Source organism: Sebastes umbrosus, chromosome 17 (assembly GCF_015220745.1).
Source record: "Sebastes umbrosus isolate fSebUmb1 chromosome 17, fSebUmb1.pri, whole genome shotgun sequence".
NCBI classification, from domain to species: Eukaryota; Metazoa; Chordata; class Actinopteri; order Perciformes; family Sebastidae; genus Sebastes; species Sebastes umbrosus.
This window is the reverse complement of record NC_051285.1, coordinates 16322116-16346991: the sequence shown is the minus strand read 5'-3', so window position 1 is coordinate 16346991 and position 24876 is coordinate 16322116. Positions and strand designations below refer to the sequence as shown.

At 41.0% G+C, this 24876-nt stretch overlaps 1 protein-coding gene across 1 annotated transcript in view; it reads left to right on the top strand.

The window, feature by feature from the left end:
* Positions 1-5452: 5452 nt before the first annotated feature.
* Positions 5453-24876, top strand: part of ephb4a (eph receptor B4a) — a 41670-nt gene continuing 22246 nt past the window's right edge. Inside the window, 1 exon segment of the mRNA XM_037748663.1 lies at positions 5453-6463. The gene's annotated coding sequence lies outside the window, so the exon portion shown is untranslated.

Here is a 24876-nt window from a genome sequence, read left to right as displayed (position 1 = left end):
AGGAGAATGACAGCGATTTTAAAATACAGCCTTTTGGTTTCATTTTTTAAGCTGTATCTGCAAGGGGCAGAGCTTAGCCCACAAAGGCTTATAATGTCACCTGGGCCAAATGCACACTTTCATTTTGTAGCAGCAATGATGACACATGATCCCAAAATTAGGATGATGGGCATACAGGAATATGCCAGCGTTAGAATTTTAAAATGCGTTGGCTATTACACCCATGTGCCTCCTGAAATAATACACCACATTTACGAAAGAGTATACTGCAGATAGATGCAGCTGGAAAAGGATGCAAACACACAGACTTTGGAGGATATTGAAGGCTTCTGTTTTTATCTGAAGTAGTAGTGAGAGAACAGAATCAGAAATAAAAACTCATGTCTAGTAATTCTGTTGTGAGTAAGAAAGGACTTGTTGTTCCACAAGATGCTTGGCGAAGAGAATGTTAACACATCTTTCTACCAGTTGTTCCTGGCGTGCCAGTAGTGTACTGTCAAATACTTTTTAGCTGTTTAGGTGCATGCATTGTGCCATTATCACTATTCAGTTGTTGTGAGTCCCAACCTAAAAGGATGCACAAAATCAGTTAACTTCTCATTGTGTTGCTACTTTTAAAGAACCACCTTTCTATGCAATATGGGAAGAATACATGGACAAACACTAATGCAACCAGGGACGGCTACAGCTCGGGCAGAGGGGGGTGGGCCATTGTTTGCAGGGTCGTTGGTGGTTCAATCCCTGGCTCATCCTGTCAAAGTGTCAAAATGAATGCAAAAAAGCACTCACAATATGTGTATGCTAAGAGTCTACAGCCATGGCTCTGTGTGGCTGGACTGCTGACAGCGGTGCTTTGAGCTAAATACTAACATCAATGACAACGTCATAGCGGGTAGAAACCTCGGGTAGAACCTGGCTCTGGGTGGACAGCCATCTGTCTCGACCAGTTGGGTTTGTCATGTGCTAACATTTGCTAATTAGCTCTAAACACAAAGTACAAGGGTTGATGGGAATGTCATTCATTTTCCAAGTATTTGGTCATAAACCAAAGTTTTGGACAAACTGACATTTTTGGCCTGATGATGGCGCTAGATAAAACACTGAGGGATCACCACAGTCAATAATTTCATCCTGAGGGGGACATGAATGTCTGTACCATATGCCATGGCAATCCATCCAATAGTTGTTGAGACATTTCATGTAAATCCACAAATGTCAACCTCATGGGGGCGCTAGAGGAAAAGTCAGGGGATCACTAAGGTCAGTAGGATTGAACATCAAGGAGCCATGCATGTCTGTACAAACTGTGGTGTTAGTCCATCAAGTGGATTGTGAGATATTTCACTGGATAAGTGAAAACTCTGACCTGCTGGTGGTACTAAATTTAAAAGTTAGGGGATCACCAAAGTCAAATCAGTAAAACTGGAACTGACAGTCAGGTGTCTGTTAACACAGCCTCTGCAAAAAGAAGCATTGTGCACACAAACAGCTGACAAATAGTCTTGTTTCCTCCCATTGGTGGTCACTCAGACACCCAGAGCTCTTCTGTCTCACACTCAAGAGGTTCTACAAATCAAAGACTTAGTGTGAAGAAGAAAAATGGAACCTGCAGGGACATTTCTCACTCTTGTTTTGTTTCACATTATTATTTCCCGTTGAAGCTCCCACTGCAGCTTGCCAGTGCTGGGAGTGAAAGCCTGATTAAAGCTCATGAAGAAGAATTTCATGCACTGCGTACAGTAAATGTGACTGAATACCCCTAAGCATCGCCCTTATGCTTGCAGTTTTGAGTTTCTATCCACTTATATAACACAGTGGCATATTAACAAAGGGACAGAAAGGAAAAGAAAAGGCAGTTTGTTACAGAGACAAGATGAATAGAAGACCTTTCTTTTGACAAACCTTCACAGTAAATACTTTAAACAGGTATTGATGTTGAGCAAAACAGCAAAAAAAGAATAAGACACAATCTCTTGTGCCATATAGATCTCATCATCTGTGTTTATACGTTTTTATATTCCTTCTTCAATCATTTTGGGAGATACAGCATTGTACCCGCCTGTGGCTATGTCAGTATGATGGATAAATTGCATGCGTTTCACCCAATTATTCTACTTTACAGACATTACAAAAAAAACTAAACAACACAAGTTGAAACCGAGAGAACAAGAAACACTGGCCTCGCCTTTCCAAAATTAAACATCGGTCTGGCCTTGTTAGTGAGCTTGAATTGCTAATGTCTTATTTATATTTTATCATTTAGACTTAAAATTTGCATTCTCTCTTATTTATGCCGCCATCTCTCCCGGATCGTCTTCAAAAAGTGATTCCATTGAGTTCCCCTTGAGGAAAACACTCATTAATTAAATAAGAAAATAGGCTTTGCTGCAACACTGATGTAGTAATGTTATGGCTGTCATTAAAATATGACGTGTTCAGATGGTTAGTTGCAGAAAAACACGCACATTTAAGAAAGAGATGTCATGAAACATAAATGGTCAGTGTTTGAGATGGCACAAATGCATGACGGCTAATTTTAAATGCTAACAAAGCTTATTATGCAAAGTCTATACTTTTCATTAGAATGTAAGAAACATAGTCTTATCTGCCAAAGGCAATATGGCAGCAGGGTTGTATTATGAGTCAGGTGATGTACTAAGTTGGTCTATCTGCATTTCACAGACTTCAGTTTAATTGACCTCAACTGACCACATACTTGAGGCCAATGTGTTCAAATACCCAGTGCCAGAAGTTATCAGCCCTTCAGAGGTGTCCTTGAAGGCCTCCTTCAGTGGTGCTGCTCTGTGGCTATGAGTTCCCCTAAATGGGGAGTCATTACATGGTATACCTAAACATATTTCAGTAAAAATTTATAAAGTCAACATAAAGAAATGAATACCTACACAATCTGATTGGTCTCCCTATGGGCTTGAATCGGGTCAAATTCGGGCTAGAACTGGGCTAACATCGAGATATTGGACCAAACTCTTCGTGGCTGGGCTGACTGTACCACCACCCACCTGCATGTTTCATTAGAGTAGTGGTTCCCAGACTTTTTCACATCAAGGACCCCTAAACTGACACAAATTATACCCCCGTTTAATAAGATTTTGTCCCAGGGTTCCCCATCTGATAGGATTTTTGCTTATAGATGTGAAAAAAAGACTTTATAATCTCCGCTCAAGTTAGATTATTGCCTTGTTTGGGAGTATTAGTTAGACTCGACCATAGAACTTTTATCTGGTATGCACATTAAAACACCAGGAGTCATTTAACCATTTATTGAGTGAGGATAATGGGTGGAGGATGGATGAGGGATGATGAATGATGATGAGGATGTATGATGATTTTTCTGTACAATAAACAAATGAAATCAATATATCTTGTCTTTAAGTTTCTTGAAAAAGCGCTATATAGTATAAATATAATTTATTATTATTATTATTATTATTATTATTATATATTGGCATGCTACCACAATTAGAAATGATAAACAAGAGGTATTATAGCACACATAAGTCAATACCAACAGATTTACTTAGTGGGTTTGACTTTATCTCATAGGTAAGTGGCCTATATCACACAGAACAATAACATGGATCTGTTAAGGAGTTGGATACAAACATTAAATTAGGATTGATAACATGTAAAAATAACTCAAGGGATATAAACCATACGTCGTCTAAACAAATTGTCAGAGTAATTGTGAACAAACTTACTGGAGTGGCAGCATTAACAGGTGAATCTGCACCCACTACTACCTGGTCTCACACAATTGACAGGTTTTAGATTGTGAACAGATGTGTTATTACATAAAGTGTATGAAACCCATGACCAAAATAGTCAAACATTCTGTCATTGTGTTACTTATGGATGGAATTATAGTGAAAATAAATTATTACCCTTTTTTTTGCTGGGAACCCCATCAAGGACCCCTGGGGGTCCCCGGACCCCACTTTGGGACCCACTGACAGTTTACAGCATGCCAGTACTTGTAGATAGGATGGACCTAATTATTGTTTTGGAGGCATGACACTCAGAAAAAAGTCTAAATAACACCGGAAGTTGTGCAAATCTGTTGTCAAAATAAAAGCATAGATATTTCCTTTGCCTTATGCGTTTTAGCCTGAACTGTGCTTCATGTGGAAAGAGCTCCAGACACTACCTGAATTTGAGACAGTGAGAGGAACAAAGAGGGCTGGCTAAGTAAGATGGGGGTTGTACCAAAAGTTTACTGTTGGTGCCAAAGTGGGACACCTTGCTGATGGTATTAAAAAAACAGTAGACAGGATGAGTGATATTCCTACAGTGCTATAAATAAGTGCATACATGAAGAATTATCAGAAGCAGATGAGCCCCAGTGGAGCTTACGTCACGTGGGAAGCCACCTCAAATTTATATGACCAGTGGGTTCATTTGGTCTGGATGACCGGAACATGGACATGGTATTGTCCAGACAGCTTGTACCGTTCCAAGCAGTGTTGTAGCATAGGAATTGTTTGTATGGTATCTATGTAAGGTGTATTCTTGTATGATGGTTATAGAATTTACAGTATGGATGGTGTATATACCTCCATTTTGATTTTCCTTTGACTTTTCTTGCCCTTTGTTGTATAATAATGTATAAAGTATTCTAGTTGTATTAGGCTACTTCCCTTAACTATATATCTATTTTTGCACTTCTGTTTTCTGCTCTGACGCATTAATTTCCCCAATAAAAGTGGGGGTAGGCAGTATATTTTTGGCATCATTGGGCAAAAATTCCATAATAACCTTTCAGCATATTGTAATTTGGATGCTGTGAGAGAAAATTAGACTTCTGCACCTCCTTATGGTTCTGTTTTCAGGCTTTAAAAAATGTAGCCCGTGACGGGAGACTTTGGCCAATTACAGGTAATTTCAGAGAGAGCGTTCCTATTGGCTGTGCTACGGCTGGTGGGCGGTGCTTGGGATTTCCTCAACCGATCTCAACATGGCTGCCGGGTCACAAACTTTATAATTTTACAGCTAAACAGTACACTACTAAGATGTTTCTGAAAACATTTTATGCAAGAATTAGGCATTACAGTAACAGAATATTGATTCATATTTGATCAGCTGTTTGATCGGAGTTCACGAGTGATTGACAGCTGTTCAGAGATGACAGGCTCCAGCTCGGCTCTGATTGTTTGTTTTCTTCCGGTTTGTGAAATCTTACAGAAATTCGATTTTGAGCACCAGAGGACACCGGAGGACACATGTTTTTTTCAGATTACCTGTCTCATGCACTACTGTCAGTATATAACGACCGTTTTATAAAAATAACTTTTTTTAAATCATATTTGCTCCATTTCTACCCACTGCTGCTTTAAGTTTATCTTGTAAATTGTGTGCACAGCCTAGAAAAATGAAAAGGGTCACTCTGAGAAAAATAAAAATAAATCACTAGTTATTACTTTCTAATTGTTTTTTTAATATGGGTTTTATTTTGAAGGCTCCCTGCGGAAATCCTGTGTCTTATCGCGTGCTTTTGACTCTGCTGCTATGGAAACCATAGTGGGCGGAGCCTGCTGCTGCCATTCGATTCCGGGTTTGATGCGGTGATGAAGTCCTCGGTGACCAGCGGACAGTATAGTCAGCCTCTACGAGCTACTTCAGCGCACAAACTTAGTACCTGCTGTTCGGCCAGTCTGCGCACTTATCCCGGGATAAAAAAAACAGACATTTACCCACAGTTTCAGTCTAATTATTGCCCGTTAATCCAGGCCAGGCTAGACGTGTCAGCGCACTATCCCCACCACCTTTTCGTGGACTATTTTTTTCTCCCCTCGCAGTCAGAACAGTCTGATGCTTTAAAGGGAGAAAACACACACTTTGCTGGATTGTTTACCGGAGATGATGAGGAGAAGATGTGGAAGCAGGTCTTATCGGACTGATGATGATGAGGATTATCTCTGTAACTAACCCAGATGCAGTGAGGTGCCCTGGTTGCGGATTGTGCCTGCTCGGTTATCGAGCCAAGGGGGAGAATTTGGGAGAAGTGGTTGGAGCACAAAGAGCTGTTTAAAGGCGAGGATCCAACAAGTTAGGACCATGATCCCACCGTGCTGACAGAGGACTGAGGTGGGAGAGGAGTGTTGTTTTCTACCCAGACTTTAACCACAACACAAAGTTGGACAATCCAGAGAAGTTTCCAGTCTGTCCTCCCAGTTAAACCAGCTTTATATTCACACTTAGCCAGAGTGTATGTTTTTTTTACTGCAGTTTTTTTGACCACAGTGTGAAGCTCTCTGATCTGAAGACCACTTTAAATGCGGACTGGTTTGCGGTCAGTGAGTGCACAGCCGAGCTGCCAGTGCCACTTCATTTTTAATTCAAGCATTTTTTTGGACCATTTTTTTACCAACAATATGGAGCTGACATGCAGGAGCAGTGTTGTCCTGCTGGGGTGCATCTTCTTCTTCCTGGCTTCTTGCAGAGGAAGGTGAGTTTTCCTTCAAAAAATGCTGCCTGCTGGACTTGTTTTCTTCTGTGGTTATACATGGCTCAGTGAGATGTCCAATTAGTATTACATCCTCTTCCTTACCCAAAAGGGAGTGCAGTAAAACCACACTTTAAGAGCATGCTATATGCAAAGATACAGCAAGAGCTTTTTAACCAAATCTCAGGGGAATAATCATAGAAATATCAGAACAGGATGTGGGTGCAACCTCACTGATTAAAAGTACTGTATGTTACAGCATAGCATTAGTAATATAGTAATGCATCCATTGAAGTGTTCATACAATTATGTATATTTATTTTGCACAAATTAAGACAACCCAAAAATAACAACAATGATAATATACAGTGCAGGAAGAGGTAAAAAATCACTTGGCTTATTTACCCCCCCCCCCCCCCCCCCCCCCCCCAAATAGTGTTATAACAATGTTACAGAAAACACAAGATTAATATACAGAAATTATATGACTACATAATAGTCATATTATTAATATAAATCAGTATTAATTATGATTTCTTTATCTGGCAGTGGGTTATTCATCTTATTTTGAATGTGTTTCTTCCACAGTGTTGCAAAACAAATAACAAAAACTATTGGTTCCCCTCCTGATGTCTTCAGAAAGTCCATTTCCTCCCTAGTTTTCACTTTAGAGTCATCAAAGGGTCCCCAGGCAGCACCCTAGGGCCTCTTACCCAGCTCACCATCAAATCAATAATAAAACATTCAGTGCATTGAGGCTAATGCAGGGCTGATGTGATTTCCTGTGGGTTGATGCAGATGTATCTCTGTGACACGAGTTACATTAGCTTTGAGGAAAAACATCGAAACACTTTGTGTCAAATATATAATCTGGGTCATGATTTATATTAGTTTTCTGGAAGCAGACTTGATATATTAACAGGCAATTTGTCCTGGATCAGGTTTGTGAACCCTGAAGGGACAAATAAGAAATTAGCTGTCATAATGTTAAAGAAAATGATGCTTTCAAATTGTGTGGTTTTACAAGCGAGTATAGCTCGGCATCATCAGCATAACAACAGGCTGGATAATTGGCTTAATGCAGGGGTGGACTGAGCCACACTGACAAATCAGAGTCAACTAGAAGGCCTGCATGGGTGTTTATTTATTTTTAATCTCCTGCCATGTCTCTGTCTTTGTGTTGTGACATTAATGGGGAAGTTTGGGGGAACTGAAAACTGATCTGAGTTGGTAAAGAATGCTGTAGAGACAACTATTGATAGATCGTTGGCATTAAGAGGCCTGTGTTTGACTGAGGATCAAAGGTTCACAACTGGGTTTCTTTAAGAGCCGTTGAACTGCACGGTTTTAAAAAGTACCGTGCTGCCGTGGAGGCTGCATGCTGTTGTGTTCCTGTGAAGACTTTATTCTCCATCATGCTATTTCTGGTTGGTACTGTTTTTAGGCTCACACACAGCTGCTTGGGGTGACATTGTGGTATAACAAGCATGTTTTCTACATCTCATTTCCCCTCACTAGAATGGACACATTATACTGACATTAACTTAATGCAAAACATTGACACAGCCGCTATTTCTCTGGCTGGTTCCCAACGTGTTTTGTGACTTAAAAAAAATAATTTGCCATGAAAACAATGGTCTCTTTAACAATGAAACTGTTCCCCAAGTATGTTCATTCCAATCAATAGCTGCTCTAAACAGGAACACTGTGAACATGCCTGACTTCACATACTCTGAGGCAGGAACATGAATCTGTCAACTGCTTCTGGTGTGAGTCTGGACGTCATGTATCCGCTGGTGCTGAATGCCCTTTCTTGGAGGGCCGGACTTACAGTATGGCGTCTACTATAGACTATAGAAGCACATTTTTGCAACGTACAGTATGAGCAACCCTTGAAACTTATTAGTAAGTCCACAGGGGCTTTTTTTATCGCGAGGGATTGCCTCGCTTCCCAGCATTGGACGCTTGATGGGCTGCCACTAGACACTAGGCACCTGATTGGACGAACGCTTTCCCTCGTGGGCTGCTGCTCCTAGCTTTCAAACCGGAACCAACACGACAGCTTGTTTTCTCTTAACTTTCTTCTCTTATATCACGGAAAATAGTTCAGTAAACATTTTACGGAGAAATAAGCCATGCAGTTGCTGAATCTGTCTTTATTTTGGATCGACACCGCTTAGTTTAAAAAATTCTCGGGAGTTTCCAGAGGCGGCGAGTTGCGTCGGACGCCCGTCATTTGCACAAAGTAGCCTAGACATCAACTTCATGCAAATGAGGAGCGGGCGACGTGACGGTCAGTCCTCTTGAATCGTGCCGCCACACAACCAGAATGCATTGCACGGATGCTTACATAGACAATGAATGGGAAGTATGGGAAGGATGGAAGTTGTGGACATGTACCATTAGATTTGCAGCTTGCACACACCACCCATCCAAAGAAGCTGTTAAATTACTGCAGCTACTGAGAATTCTTGCGGGGGAAAAAACGTTGTTGACTTTGTATGTCAAGCGAGAAGTTTGGGATTTTCCCAGACATTTAACATATACTCAGGGTGCTCTGGGAGCCGGAGATCAGGCCATTAGAGGAGCTTCTTCTTCAGCTGTATGCTCCACAGCTGGGATCCTACCTCTGACTCAACGCTGAGATTTTGTTCTTCAGTCATAAGAGATGCTTAACCTCAGATCTATATGTGGGATGCGATGCCCACCAGCAGCTTTTTGGTGGCAGAATCATCAAACATGTCCCTTTAGAAAATCTCAGTTGACTTGGCTCCATTTTCCCCCCTCGCTGATGTTTACAAGACGTCGGTTCCAAGCAGGTGCAGCACAGGCTCGACGTGGAAGACGGACATGTATACGGGGGCTGAGGGTTCGCATGCAGCGCCATGCCGACTGACTCCAGAACATCTGCGTCTTGCCAAGTGTGAACAAGATGTCTGGTTTCCGTGTCTCGGGTAATGGCCCGCTCCTCTGCCAGCACGCTCTGGATCGTCCTCCCCCTTGTTCTCCACCTAGTAGGGAATTCTGTAATGAACTGATGGGAGGGTAGATGAAGCTCACAGCTGCCAAATCTCTCCTCCTTTTCCAACTAAAGGATAAATGGCTCACTTACACACACCACTTGCTCGTTCAGCAGCGCATGGATCTCTCTTTCCTCCTGTCTCCGTCAAGATTAGAACACAGACCTCTTGATCAGATAATTACTTTGGCTGGAAATTAATAACAAGCTTTGGGTGGAAATTAGTAATGAGGATGCATACACACAGAAAAACAAACACTTTTTCTCTGCCTCAGAAATAAAAAATGTATAACCAAAGCCTTAAACTGAAAGACATAAGCTTTTTATCCAGGATTAATTATTCCCACTAATGTAGCCCTACTGCAATTTTAAAATATATTTGACGGTATAAGTGTAAGCTATAAATGTTCTTCGCACACAAGCTCCTCGTTATTCCTCGCACATACAGTTTCCTCTCTCTTACCAATGGCAAGACGCAGCCAGTGACAAAAGCACTGCAGTCTTTTTCCACCTGCTCAGGTCCACAGCTTAAATTATATTAACAGCATTTTCAGAAGCGATGCAACTTGTCGGCACTCGTCTAAACTCAGAGGACAATTTTCCACCCCGGTGGACGACGTATTCTATTCTGTCCTGTCTAATTTCCACGGCTTGAAGGCATTTTAGAGAGTTAGTAGTGCTCCTGAATTACCTGTGATCATCTGAAGTGTAACAGCTTTGTGGACACTCTTCCATCATCTAAATATAGAGCAAATTTCAACTGAATTTCTAGAAAATCTGCAAAAAAAGCTAATTAATGCTCACTTCTATCCACTACTGTTGGATTCTACTATTAGTACTAATAGTTTGTACTATTATGCAAATAATAGGAAATGTCTGCATCAAGATATACAGTTGTTGGCGTAAATTCTCAAGTCGAGATCCATAAATATTTTCAGAAGATGACGGAATTACCTACGAAAAGTAAATGCACTGTAATTTGTACACTGTATATATTCTACAAAATCAATGTATATGTAATATGAGCGGGGTGGATGGGTGGGTTAAAAAACACCGGACCGGACTTGCGCCCAGGAGACCGCTGTTTGTGTCCGGTATGAAACCAGAAGTCAGCATGGATTTCTTTGTCCCGTAACATTCATACTTAAGTTACACCACTTCCGAAGATATTTGAACCCAAACCACGATTTTTTCCGAACCTAACTAAGTAGTTTTTGTCATGGAACTTCCATACTGAAGTTAACCACTTAAGGTGTGGCATAACTTAACCAAGATCTTTTCCTCAAACATAACTAGTAGTTTTGTTGCCTGATCCTAACCAAGTAGTTTCCTGTGAAGACAGAACTTTATTTTGAAAAGACTGGAGTGGAAATTGACGCTGAACATTCGTAGGAAAACACATGAAAAATCAGGAAAAACTATTTGTAAAATATTATATGAACCGTTTTATGAGGTGATTAATTTGAGGAAGGTTACAGTCTCCTCATCGCTCCACGTCAATCTGATGTTTTCGCCTCTTCAGTGGAGTGGAAGCTTCAGTAACAAATAAGTCACATTCTTCCTATACTTCATGATTGATACGCTAGGTCTGTTTCCATTGCCTTTTGTTGCATTTTGTTTTTATTGATACACAAATTTTACCACCCCAGCCAAGCATAAAAATCTTTTTTACAATATTTCAACTTCTTTTTTTTGTAATTTCTCGCAATTTCCACTTAGTTTTTAATATGCAAATTTAAAATATGCATAAAAACAGGTGGATTGAATGCACCATAAGGCTCTTGTTGTTACACGTGTTTTTGCATCTTGACTGTAGATAAGTTGTGGTGGAGAACTAGCTGAGGTTCTGAAGTTGACGCGTGATTGACTGCTGAACATTGCTGTCAAGTAAAGGCGGCGACTCTTTAGCAAAATTGATTATTTTTGGCTGGGAGGCTTGTACTCAGTGCTTATAGTTTTAACAGCCTTGTAAATCCATCTTCCCATACTGGCAATCTCCTGCTTCTGCAGTATGGCATGCTACTGCAGCTGTTACCTCCTTCCATTTACAAATCATCTTTTCACACATAGTATGCAACAAGAGAGTGCAGCTGCCAGTGTGATTTGTTTAGCAGGAGCTGGGGTGAAAAACATCAACAGCACGTTTTTAGCCTCTGCTGATGGAAAAAGAGGTGGAAAGTGTCATCCTGCAAACTTTACATACAGCAGTGGTTTGTTTCTTCATATCTCCCCAAATCAAGCAACCCTATACAAAAGAGTTGACATCAACGTCTTTTGTTCTGCACTTGAAATGACACGTGCTGTCTCCTTCCTGAACAATGAGCTCGCACAAGCTACAAGTAGATGCGCCAGGGGCCAAGTGGGAGTAATGAGACAACTGGGTAATATATTCGCATTTCCATTAGAGGTACATGATTTAAAACATATTGTAAATTAAAAACAATATCTCCATACATATTTGATGTGGGAGAAAAAATCGGAAAGCGGATATATAAATAAGTTGCCGTGCTCTAATGGGAGTGGGTTGACAAAGATGATCAAATATACCCCACAAGCACAGTGATAATGTTGTGCAGTGCTGTTGATTGGTGTTGGTTTGGTGGAAGCAGCTGTATCTTGGCTTCAGTAGGCAGAATATTTTTGGCATCATTTGGCAAAATTCCATAATAACCTTTCAGCATATTGTAATTCAAGTGCTTTGAGAGAAAACTACACTTTTGCACCTCCTCATGGCTCTGTTTTCAGGCTTTAAAAAATCTGACGGGAGACTTTGGCCAATCAAAGGTCATTTCAGAGAGAGATCGTTCCTATTGGCTGTGCGCCGACTCGTGGACGGTGCTTGGTATTTCCTGAACAGATTTCAACCGCTTAACAGTACACTACAAGATGTTTCTGAAAACATTTGAGTAGAGAAATAGGCATTACAGTAACAGAATATTGATTCCTATTTGATCACCGCTGCCTAGTTTTGACCGTTTGATCGGAGTTCGCGAGTGATTGACAGCTGCTCAGAGACGGCAGGCTCCAGATCAACTCTGATTGGTTGTTTTCCTCTGGTCTGTGAAATCGTGCAGATGCCATTAGGAGCAGATTACCTTCTTTTCTAATTTTTCAGATTACCTGTCTCATGTACTACTGTCAGGATATAGTGACCATTCATAAAAATAACTTTCTTTAATCATATTTGCTCCATTTCTACCCACTGCAGCTTTAAACAAATACTGCACCAGTCACCAGTTGCTTACACCCAGTCAGCCAAACAACATATTTCTTCTTTACATGGAATTAAAGGCTCATATTTATGTAATCTGCTGATAGGTGGAAGGAAAGATTTACGTCACCAACCCTCTAAAAGCTAAACTAACTCGCATTTTCTACACAAACTGTCGTCTTCTGTTTATTCTCTCACCTCCTAACTCCTCCGTGACATAACTAGCATGATGAATAGCATAATGCCTCTCAATCTAAACTAAGTGTCTCAAGCGCAGAAAAGGATGTTTTTTTATCTAAGAGGCCTTAACTTGAGCCTCAATCCCTTCTTTCACAGACATGTAGCCTTTTCTTTTGCTACTCTTTCCACGTCCTCTGTCTCCTTGATGTTTGACTGGTGCTATGCTGTTTTCTCTTGCCGACTGTCCTCCCCTGCCGTGGAAATGTGGATCGTTTCCCAGAAATCCTTTTAAACGGAACCGATTTTTATAAGAAAGGGATTTGCATTTAAAGCAACCTCCCCCCTCTCTGTGAAAGCCTGTAGCCCGTCATCCTCAGCACCTCAATCCGATGATTAGCTTCCTCAAGAGTTAAACAGGCATCCGAGTGCCACAAGTACTCTCAGTCCACGTCTTTTCCCTCTCTCATCCTTTCCCCCTTTCCCCTCTCTCTGGCTGTGAAGGATGCATATGGCAGCCGGGAATTGCAGGTGGATGATATTTTAGCTCAGCAAGAGAGGATACACCCCCACCAGCCCATACATCCATGTCAGGCATTCACTTTGGAGAGCCAGTCTGTCCTCCACCCACATGCTACTCTCTCTGTGAGAGTGGGACACAATGGGGACAGGCTGCAGCAGAGAGGGAATGAGGCCACAGCCTATCAGCCATAAGCACCAAGGAGAATGGCACTTTTAGAGGGATGGGGGGGTTCTCTTTGAAGTGAGCCAAGGAGAGAGATGGGGAGACCGGCGTGAGTCGACGGAATAGAAAGAGCAAGTGCAGAGAGGGCAGGGAGGGTGCAAGTATACGTGCACATCGTCTGCACACTGCATAATGAGCAAAGTAGGTATATTGCCTATTTGCATTCTGTAATCATACGCACCTGGGGCCAGATATGTGAGATATATATGGATGTGATTATAACAAAGGGATTACTTTAATTAGGAGGCAACAACTGAGAAGGAGCTATTTATCTCCGGTCCATCTTTCTCATTTATCTCGCTGTTAGAGGCAGCATTGTGTAGCAAAAATATTTCGTGAAGCGTTTCTACGTGCCATTGTCGTCTTGTGCTTTGTGGTGTTTTTGTCGCTACATTAAAAAATAGAATGAAATCTTGTGGGGGGGGGGGGGAGCAACACGAGGCCGGCGAGACGTCTTAGGCTGCAAGAATTGATTAAAAAAAGCAACCTTGATGTCAAAAAATTCCTGCTTCATCATTCGATTTAAGTCTGGGATATTTTTCCCCCCTGCGTCATAGGTTGACCTACATCTCGTGTTTGATATGCTCGTTTTAAGTTGCAATTCGTTTGGTTCGACATCAACCCGGCGAAGACCCACCTGCATATTTTTGCTCCCACCTTCATGCATGCACACGGCTCCAGCGTGTCTCCCAGGGCCTGCTTTCATACACCGCATTGAACCAACCAACGGCATAACAGAGACATTCCTGTGCGCTAGCTGCCCTCCTACAGCCTGCACACACGGCTAAGAGCTTTAAGAGGGAGTCATGCTCCAAATAGGAGCGGGTCAGTTCATTTAAAGAAGCATTAAACACATTTTTTTGGCAGCTTGGTGTCTTATTTTTAGGCAGCGCTGCACACAAAATATTCTTTTACTACATATCACCATTGCTTCAATGATAACTGATTGCTTTCTCCGCTCAACTCCATCCAATCATTTGTAGAAGAGTCATTGTTAAACTTGGTTCATTTTTCAGAGATTGGACAAAAGTGTTGTTTTGAAATTCAGTTTTGAATTCGCCCCCTCGCTGAAAACACGACGCGGCTGGCCGATGAAGGAAAATGATGCTCTTTGTACTCTAACAAATAGCTTCACAGCCAAAGAGATGAATCCATCTTTATTTTAGATATATCGGTCACCGCCAGCACACAAACACCGCAGTCGCAGGCTTGGAGGAGCGACGCATACACTGATGAAGAGAATTAGCTCTCAGTGTGTTGAATGTTTGAATATGAAAAAAGCGCGACATGTCAAAAAATACAAGAGCAAAAAATTCTCGTGGAGAGTCTGTTTTCTTGTATCTCTACTTAGATGTGTCAATCCTTTAGATGGTTTATTTAGCTGGAGTCTGCAATGTTAGCTTCAAGCTGTCCACCTCCCACTGCAGATTAGTCACTGGAAGCTGTGTGTGTGTGCGTTGTCTTCTGCAAGATTTCCTTATTACCCCCCCTCCCCCGTTCACCCCCAAAATATGAATTGTAGATTCTGCTTTAGTAAAGGCTTTGATAACACAACTCTGTTATAAGTACGGCAGTAGACATTTTTGGGGCTCATTGAGAGTTCGTTAGATGCATCACAGCGGTAGACGGAGCTATGTGGGTTTTTTCATCAAGCCACATTTGAAATAAGATAGGTCATCTGTCATACATTAGTTTATAGAAGTGCACTGTTTTTTTTTGCTTTGACAAATGGGAGTTAATGTTGCTGCTGCAACTCTATAGGATAATATATCATCCCAGCCCTGTATGTGAACACACATACATTACAACATTTTGGAATGGATCCCAGTCTTTTCTGTTCACGATTAAATGACACAAACATGCTAATAATTAATCTATACCAGTAGTTATCTAACTGGAAAACTATCTGATCCAATTATTGGAAGAACATTGCAAACGCGGGGGTGGCTGGAGTCTCCAGCTGGTGAGGAAGATCATCCCAGATTTCAGCGCTGCATGTCTCCAAAGTGTCTGCCCTGCAGGGGTGCCAGTCTATGACTGACCCTGACCTAAAGGCCTCCCTGCGGACAAGACGATGAATATCCTCCTGAAGGATCGAGAAAGTGTTAGAAAACAACCTGCACTTTCTCATGGGTGTGATGACACAGCTCGGCTCAACGATCAGCTGCCTTCAAGCCTTCTAGAAAGGAGATTGCAACTCGAGGCCAGTTGGTTTGTAGAGCACAGCGTGATGATGTATGGTAGCTCCCAGGTATAGAGCAGGGAAGTGTCTGTATCAAGGTGTCAGACTTGGATTTTGGTGGGTCTTGGTGCTGGTAAATAAAACACATCTTAGTTTGTTCTTTTCCTTCCAGGATGATAGATGATCTTTACATTTTATTACTGAATGATTTCCCAATCTAACCATCTTTTCTTAGTAGATTCGTGTGTCTTTGAGTTTCTGTTTAGCTCATTTTCTCTTCTACTCTGCAGTTCCACACACTGTGGCCTTTGACGACATCTAACAAAGTGAAACCTTTCGCCAAAACAAGCATGCCTATAAAGACTGTGATCACAGAAATTGTCTTTTAAAAGACTAAAGTGCTGCAGCCCACATCTGTTTACTAAGGCGCTTGCCTTTCGATCTTGCAGAATCAAGGTCTCTGAAAAGAAACATGCTTTTTATGCTCAGAGGAAGTTGCAGTTTTAAAGATTAAAAGGTGGGACGTGCTCACAAAAACAAAGCATTCCTCGTGTTCCCATGTTTGCACATGCTGCATGTGTTTTTTTATGAAATAAAATGAAGTAATACTGTAGAATTAAGGTGTATTCCAATAATTCAGTCAGACTCTAGCAGCAGAATTACTATGTACATGATGATGAATATAAATGTGTCTGGCGGCTACACCAATCAATACATGTGACCCACATTTCAGAGAACTTTCCTCCTCCTGTCTACAGCAGCAGGTAGGATTTAAACTAGATACAGAAATACAATAAAATATTAGATATTGCTGGGGAAACTTTGATATCTTTGTATATTTGTTTAGTTTTACATTTAGGCATTTAGTTGATCAGTAGGCAACCTCTGGTTCTGAAAAGTGAAGCCAATGCAGAAGTGCCTTAAACTTGCATTTTTTCTAATAGCCAGCAGGGGGCGACTCCTCTGGTTGCAAAAAGAAGTCTGATTGTATAGAATAATAAACATTGTAAACATGAGTTTATGGTCTCAATCGCTAATTTCAAGTATTCTTCAATACAGCATGATGTTCATTTAGTAAATTATGGTCCCATTTAGAGTCAAGTAGACCATAAAGCAGAGTTTGCTTTAGGGCGTAGCTACCTTGTGATTGACAGGTCGCTACAACGGCGTTGTCCAGTCTGGGAGTTGTCCGTGTTTTCATCTTAAACTTTAACGCTTTCACAGTGTGTTTTTCTGTTCATGAAAGTTAATTGTAACATTTTGGTCGCCTAGAAACGTCTTATTCAGTGTTCGGTTGTTCTTAGCTCCACCCTCTTGTTCCAAAAAAACAAGATGGCAACAACCAAAAACCAAGATCGCGATGACCAAAACGCCGAACTTGCTGCTTCAAAACGGTAGTCCACAAACCAATGGGTGACGTCACGGTGACTACGTCCACTTCTTATATACAGTTTATGTTCAGAAGTATGTGGATTCTTCTCATTGTCATATGAGAAAGGGATTTTAAGGTGAAGAAATAATGGATGACGAGGGAAGAGAGGAAATTAGTGTAAACAGTAGGAGAAGAATGAAAAATGTAGGAGAGGAGCGTTTGGTTTAGAAGGGACAAAATGTCATGGATAGATCTGCAAAGATTAGTCGATTAATCAATTATTTGATCAACTGAAAATGAATCGGAAACTATTTTGATAATGGAATAATCATTTTAGTAAATTTTTAAGCACAAATGCCAAACATCTCGTGGTTCCAGCCTCTCAAATGTGAAGATTTGATGCTTTTCTTTGTCATACATGCAATATATTTGGGTTTTGGACTCTTTTTATCTTTATAGTATTCTTTATTTAAAGACGGCACGGCTTGTGGAAATGCAGAGGTCTTAAAAAGTGCAGCACACCCTCCCAAAATATACTGTTGAGTTGATAAAAAGTCTTTTTAACTTTTCCTTTGTAATTCACTCCTCCTCTTATAGGAGTCGGTATCAGGAAGCCACCAGGGAGTTGGTGTAGCCTGCAACAATGTTCTCAAGAAGCCTTTCAGTTTTTTTTCACAGAGTCGGGTTATTTTTGAAGAAGGGATTCAGAAAGTAGCGCCCATAATTGGAAGTAGCGGGAGGTGAATTCACTCAGTGGCAGATCAATATTCCCGAGTAGCTGAAATACGCTTTAAAGCGAGGCAATTTAATCAATCACACTGTATGAGAGAGAATTATGTGTTTAAAGCTCGGGAGTTCTTAAATGTGTCAAGTGAATGATTAACAATTTAACCAGAGAAGACGTTTTTTTTCCTTCCTTCCTGTTGTTGAATTAAATATGAAAATCTATTGCTTTCACTACTTCTTGCCAATATTAGCCAGTTCCTGTTGTGCAGATGTCCAACAGCAAACACTTTCTATAATAATCTATAGTCAAACAGTCAACTCTCTGTAGATCATTTTTCATGCGTCTCTATGGGAGCATCTTTGGCCTTACAGCTATGTGGATTTTGTTTGTCTGAGGGGAGAAAAGCTGTTTGAGTCTAAGATGCACAAGTGCTGTTCAGCAGTCGACACCACAGGTCAAAACTCATTACTCGTATAGGCAGTGATATAAAAAGGCACAGAACCAAGTGGATGTCTCATATCCTCTTAACCTTAACCTCATTTTATGTGGGGGTCAAAACGTTTTATACCACTGCACTGTGATTAAGGTAAATATTCGCTTTCAACTTGTGCGACTTGAATAATGCAACAGTTTTTCCCCTCCACTTTGCCACATTAAATTAAAAAGGACTGGCAATGAATCACAGATGTACCTTTGGGTGCCCGTATTAATCAACATTTGTTTTGTGTTCCAACACCAAGCTTTCTGTGAAATCCTTCCCTCTGTTACGATACACAGATGTATTCATGTTTAACAGTGAGCCTCAATTAGAAAAGGTGATTTGCCCGGGGATCGGAGCATATGTTCGGCTGAAAAACGACTAGAAGTCAAAAGAGTGAATTTATTATTAGCTGAAGAACTCTGAGGTTGATTGGGGAAAACACACGTTTAACTGGAAATGATTAATGTAATGATTCTGTCCAGTGGATCCCTGATGACCTGTACTTAATCCTCAGTGCTTTGGGACAGTCAGTTTCATTCACAGCAGTGTCGCAACTTTGGTTTCTCCCTAACTAGGTCACATCCTGTCCCGGGACAGAACCACAACACGTATTGAAATGCGTCCATACAGACAAGAAAGAAAAAAGTGTCAAACATTAACACCCGTTCTTCATCTCACCCCCCGCTTTCATCTCGCTGCTCCATGACACTCCTTTTAAAGTCGCTGAGCTCATCCGCACGTGCCGCAGGAGGCTTTTGTTATGCAGTAGACGAGGGGTTAAACAGTGACTGATGTGCTTGTTGGCGCCCCCACCTCCCCCTTCCCCAACCAGACCAGGAGACAGGAAGGGGACGGGAACTACAGGAAGCCAAGGTCTAATCTCAGTAGACACAACTCTGTCAAAGACACACAAACACAGCTCACACACACATTGAGGGCGTAGGTTGTTATGTTCACGTGCACACACTAACCTACGCTCACAAAAACAACACTGGAAAGCTTGTGAAGAGAAATCTTTTGCATTCTTCATGCGCGCTATGGTACACAACCTGACTGCCAAGGACGTCAAAAATGTTCATTTTTAAAAGATTAACCAGTCATATTCTTTGTACCATGCTCAATAATAGCTGGAGGACAATCACTCCAATCATATAATGAATGTGATAATCTTCTGAAAAGGAATTATTTCAATACTCCAACAAACTAAAGCAAACTTCACTGACTTTTCTTGTAGAAGCTGTAATCCATTAAACTAAATGTTAATACAGACAACCTCTTTAATTTGACCTATAGTTAGCTACGTATGAATATTAGCCTTAACATCTGCTATTATTGATATGGAAAGAAAATTACATAAATCAAGGATGTTTTTTAAAGGAGTAGTTCAACATTTTGGGAACTGATAAGGTTTTTGACAAGTTAGAGAATACCACTATCATGTCTGTGCTATGATTATGAAGCTTCTGCCAGCAGCAGTCGGCTTAGCTTAGCACAAAGACTGGAACAAAACCAGGCTAGCTGTTCCCAGCATAGACTGTATATAAAGATGGACGACATGACCGCGCCACAAAAGTGAAGCCAAAATATCTGGATCGCCCCCTGGTGGCTGGCTGCAGCATAGGTCATAAATCCCGCCACCTCCATGTTAGTGGATGGGACATGGGCCAAACTAAAAAGTCAAAATACACGTCACATACATTTTTCTGAAATATGGTTTCTGTCATTTTAGGTAGTTTTTATCACGCTGATGTGTGTTCAAGTGTTAATTTTTCTGATTAAGTTTGTTTTTTATTAGTTATTTGATGCTATAAAAAAGGGGTGAAACATCATGATTGACAGCTGTGATTGACAGCTGCTCTGAGTGAAGTCTCACCACCGGAGGCTCGGGAATTGTTCGCGAGAGGAGATGTAACTTTAACTTTCCTTAACCGTCACGATTCTGTGTAATAGAACATGTGTCAATTTGATCATAGATGTAGTTGTGGTAGTTGTACCGTGGTACCATAGCAACTAGGTGGCTCACGCTAGCAAGCTGCGGCCGTGCTTGGCTCGTGATTGGCTCGGGCAGCTGTGTGGGCGGGAGCTCGCTACCGCGGCTTTAGTCCCCGATCACTACTCTGTAATCTCTGGTTCCAAATGACGTCAAAATCTCAAGATGGCAGCTCCCGTATCGGGGATATTTTGGCTTCACTTTTGTACAGGAAGAAAGTGGGGACGAGTCCTCCATCTTTGTATACAGCCTGTGGTTTTCACTTTGCGCGAAGCTAAGCTAACGGTACAGACCTGAGAGTGGTATTGATATTCTCATCCAACTCTTGGCAAGGAGGCAAATTTTTCCAACATGTTGAACTATTCCTTTAATTTAAATGTGAAACATGTGAGGTATTAAATTGCCCGAGGCACCAGGACATCCCACAAGCATGTCTGAATTCAGGGTAGTGGCTTTGGAAATTTTTAAAACATGTGCTAGCAGTTTTCCCCCGAAACACACGAGGTTCTGAGTTGTACCTGGAGGACAGTAACTCTGTTATCAAGACGTGACATATGGAGCAGCTTTAAGTCCCAAACCACCGAACAAATGTCATGAAAACAGATGGGATTCTTTGCAGAGCAATTCATGCTACTATTTCATTTAATTACTTTATGAAAAAAGTCATAATCTATTTCACCGACACAAAAATAATGTCAGTGTTTGTTTTTATGTTGAAATAACATATTAACACATGTGGTTCAATAGTTTCATTGTATGTTGGGAAGATGTTATGTAGAAGGAAATTATTGAGCGTACAGAAATGCATTATAACGACACCAAGTTGCTGTCAGCCTGTCGTGGCTTCATGATGGCTGACGAGGTTGAGATGAAAGATGACATTGAGAGCAAGTAGCTTGATGAACGTAGGTGTAATATTGGCAAACACATCTAGTTTTCGTCATCTGTGAATCCTCTTCTCCTTCTCACATTCCCCTTTTTTCCATTATCCCCGTTCTTCCCCTTTGTCTCCATTTCTCTAGGTGTACGAGGGTAATTGGCACTCTGTTTCTTTAATTAAAATGAGGTCTAATTGTAGCTGAAGCAGGGCAAATGTTCATAGGCCTATAATTTCCCCATCACACTCCAGAGCCACGGAGAAAGTGTAAAACAGGGAGGGAAAGGGCACGCAGGGGGAGAAATTAACACAAAAGTGAACATTGAAGTCGGCTGTCTAAAGCCAGAAGACGTCCCTATAGAAAGCGAGGGTGTAATATTTGCCATATACTGTTAGTCTCCCTTTGTGAAAAATACAGGGTCAGGTTTTACATTTCAAAAGAGAGTCATGTACAACACCCTCTATTGTTGTCTGCCTTTCACACAGAAAACGCAATACCTTCCCTTTGCCTGTGTTTTTTTTTTTACGACATGGTTTGATGATTAAAATAAAAACTATACCATGCTAATTCTGACATCTCAACATGCCTGTCAGTGTCTTTACCTGGGAAAAAAATAATGTCTATAATAATATATTTTTTCAAATTGTAATACCATGGCTCAGTTCAAGTCTTCTCTCCACCGCCGGTATCAGTTTTAGACTTCTCTGCTGTCTCCTAATGTGGACGATTGTACTGTAATTACTGTACAATTGTTTGTTTTGGGTGTTAAATACGGCCGGATGACGAGTTTTCATTGTTCCTACATTTTTCTAGCACTCGGGGCAATTTTCCGGCGGTGGGTGGGTGGGTGGCCGCCGCCGCTGCTGTAAGAATGTAGGGGGAAACGCCAGCTTCCTCTAACTGGGCTCAAGTCTGAACCTACTTCAGTGAAAGGCAAGGCTGTGCATGCACATAATAGAAACACTCACCATCTCATCGAAAACACTCACGCTTGCACATCCTGCCTCATAAACCTTAATGATAGAGCAGTGATAAACAGTGATTATCATGCTTGGGGAGGCTTTTCCACTCCTTCAAAAAAAAATCAGCGTATGAAACAGAGGCAGGTATGCATTTGATAGGTGGAGATGGAGAGTATGAATGTTTTTTTTTAATTATGCTGGAGTGAACTGGAGGTAGACTAAATGCGGGGAAAGCACCGGCCTGAACTTTGTCATCCAATTATCCTCCTCACCCACCTCTCTCCTCTCTCCTCTCTCTCTCTCTGCTGCAGACTTTCCTCTCCTCCTCTTTATCGCCTCAGATTGTTGTTATAAAGCTGCTGGGCTCCTGTGGTGTTGGAGTGGAACAGGGTGAGAGGCAAGTCTGTACAGTATGTGTTTCTTTATGAGGACTTTAAACAGCAAGAGCGTAAAATGAGTAGATTGTAAAAGAGAAACGGGTAGTTGATTAGGCACATTTGCCTCTCAGCGTGATGCGATGAAGAAACTGCTGCAACCCCCGATGATTAGTGATGTCAAGTGCTGCGCATGAGACAGGTCACCCAGGTGACGGGAGCGAGAAAATGACACTTTCAATGCTATAAGAAAGATTTAGATAATTTGGCTGTATGGCAGTGAGAGTGGGGACGATAAGGGGATGAATTCAACCTGTGTGTTACTGTAAGTGTGTGTGTGTGTGTGTGTGGGGTGGGGGGGGGTTGTTCACTGAGGAAATGTATTAAATTAGCAGGAGCTACGATGTGAGCAGCGGTGGGCGTGATCGAGTGATCATTGAAATCATTATGAAAAAACGAGGCTATAAAGAGTCAGAGAGATATTTATAGATGTTTTCCACTTGTTCTTTTACTGTTCCTTATGTGTAGCAGTTTAACATGTTCTTTAATCTAAAGGAGGAATAGCAGTATATTTTTTATAGAAATTGGGACTTCCTAGTGCACTGTGGGATGTAGGATAATTCATTAAAAGATTAACACCTCAATCAAGCTGATTTACCATAAACTAGAACATTCAAATATCCCTTTCTGTTCAGTTTGAAGTGTGTAAGGACTAAAGTGTCCATCTGATCTTTAACCGACAATTTAATGTTCATTAGTGTTAAACAACGACGTCCGCCGTAACATTTGTCTCAGAGTTTTTGTTGTGTCTCCATGTGTATTTCTTTGGGATGTGGGTTGCTAAATTGTGAATGCGATTGCCTCTCACTTTACACAGGATCACAGAGATTAGTAACTGTAGGCGTTGCAGTTATTTTTGTAAAATACTACAAGTGTTGGCGTTTAGATGTAGTCATAGAGCGCAAGGAGTCCCTGACAGCCTCCGTATCTTCATAATGTTCTACGTAAAAGGTTTTTCTCCAAACATCCTTTTCCTCCTGTATACAGCGTTCCACAGGAAACTGACTGTAATCATTCGCAGTTATTGAACGGACAATGAGAGTTACCTGGATATGGGAGATGCGGTGAAAAAATATATTAGATGGAGGTATTTTTCTTTACTTTAGGTCTGCAACATGATTATTATTGATTCATTTATTGATTTATTTTGTCTTCAAGTTGTTCAAAACCCAAAGATGTTCAATTCACAACGATATAAAACAGAGGAAATCAGGACCTTCTCACATTTGAGAAGATCATTTTGTGTCAGTCAACTAATACAGTGATTCTCAAAGTGGGGTCCGTGGCACTCTGCCAGGGGGGCCGCGAAATAATTTGCTATACATTATAAAATTGTGCTGTATCATTAAAAAGTGTATATCTACAGATGGGGACCATTTGCGCCAATAGCATAAACATATTGTGTCCGTTAATCCCACCCATGTTATCTTTGGGCCAATAGAAACTCTGATATATTTGTGACACATCACGTCAGTCTGTCATTAATCAGTCACTTCACTCAACGAGCGTGTGTTTCTGTTTATCACTATGAAACAGGTCTGAGGTGTCTCGGTTGAAAGTTTTAGAATACAAATACTTCCCAATGGCATTAAAAGTACAAATGGTTGTAAGCATTTGCTTAATCTGTGTTACGATTACATGTATGAGGGGATCCTGGAAGATTTTCTCCCCTGTAAGGGGTCTCTGACCCCAAAAAGTTTGTGAACCCCTGAACTAATAACGAATGGACTAATCAGTTCACCACTTTTTAACTTAATTAAACTAAAGTGCCAGACAATGGGAAACATACATTTCTAGTTGAGGTGTTTTAAACCACATTCTGTGTAACGCACATTTCAGAGAAGACAACTGTAGATAATAATTAACAATTTTGTCTCTGAAAATGTAAACCAATAGAAGAAGTATTATTAAAGAACAGCAGGGCCGTCTAACCTCCACATTTGGATGAATACAGATGGAATTACTGGATCTGTGTATAACATAAGATGCTTGATCTTGGCGGGCATATTCAGAGCAGATGTTTTGGACAACAAAAGCAACTTGTTGAAGGAAGTAGGAGGTGGAAACAACACATCTTTAACAGCTGAGAAAAGCAACACTTTGGCCTCGTGCAGGATTCAGAGGGAAACATGTATCTTATGAATGTAATAAGAATGATCTTATTAAAATTTCAATTTCATTTTGGTTTCAGTACATTGCAGGCTTGTTTTATTATATATATGAAGCAGTATTATTTAA